The sequence below is a fragment of the Leiobunum rupestre genome, chromosome 3 (assembly GCF_980474605.1).
Source record: "Leiobunum rupestre chromosome 3, qqLeiRupe1.1.hap1, whole genome shotgun sequence".
NCBI lineage: Eukaryota > Metazoa > Arthropoda > Arachnida > Opiliones > Sclerosomatidae > Leiobunum > Leiobunum rupestre.
Window position 1 is genome coordinate 1,227,283 of NC_143386.1, and position 1,113 is coordinate 1,228,395.

The following is a 1,113-nucleotide window of genomic DNA, read 5'->3' on the forward strand; positions in this document are numbered from 1 at the left end:
ATAATATCTATTAGAATAACTTCATTGTCTACAATATCTTGCGTGTCATACCTCCTTAAATCTGGTTTCCAGTTTGTCTTGACAAGAAATTTAACGAGCGATGCTATTGAAATGTTTTTCAGCATTCTCAGGAAAATGGCAAGAGAAACTATATTCAGTTTGGAATCCTACCTTAAGAGAGGCACTATATCATTAACAAAACCTAAAACATCTAACGTTCCCCAAGACAGCTTCACAGATCTATCAGCCATGATTGATACTAGACTATTTTTAACGGCAATGAAGTTACGTTACCATCTGAAGTTATGAGTACCCAGATACACAGAGATGCACCTTACGGCTAGCAAGTATCGCATACTTGGCTGGTTATGTAGTACAAATCCTAGAGGAAAAACATTTTTGCGAATTGTGCCTTGAAAATGTATCACAGCCTAATTCTGACTCACCATTAGTTGGATTGATAAAATTGTCCGACAGAGGAAACCTTAGGTATCCGCAGCAAAGCTTTATCATGTTAATGGCTATAGTAACAACATTCATAGAGAGAGCTGTACCCTATCTCCGGGATTCACCTGCCATTTTAAAAAACATTGAAATCCACTTGTGGCCAAAATTGCTCTATGCCCTTACATCCAATGTGATTTGAATAATAATCACCGAATGAAATTGCTGATTTAATTTGTTGAAAGGTTGTACTTCCAATTATCACAAATATTACCAAAACTCTGTCCGCAAAATTTGAGAAAGTGAATGAACTTGTGCATAAGTTGTAAATTCTAGTTTTCTAAATTTTTAGTTGTGTATCATTCAGTGGGAAATTCACATTGGTTTATTATATTTATCAGATTTAAATACCTTCCAAGTTTCCATCACTATTTTCATTCATAGTGATTTTCCAAGTGACAGTTAGTTAATTAAAATTCATTTATTTCACTACTTTAATTAAAATAAATTTTTAAACATTAATACAAAACAAAGGCCTCTGGAAGTTACTACATAGCAAAAATACAGCTGTAAGGAGAACCACGTGTTTATGTTTACATTTATATACAGAAAACGTCGACGGCGACTTCTGGCTCCAGAATGACCAAAGTTTAATAACGTTTTTCAAAA

The 1,113-nt window shown here is 33.9% G+C and overlaps 1 long non-coding RNA gene across 1 annotated transcript; it reads right to left on the reverse strand.

Moving 5' to 3' along the window:
* Positions 1–277: 277 nt before the first annotated feature.
* LOC149949077 (uncharacterized) lies at positions 278–891 on the reverse strand. The gene is made up of 3 exons (XR_016479957.1): positions 856–891; positions 447–572; positions 278–382 (listed from the first exon to the last, which is right to left on the reverse strand). It is a non-coding gene; the product is annotated as an uncharacterized LOC149949077 (long non-coding RNA).
* Positions 892–1,113: the final 222 nt, after the last annotated feature.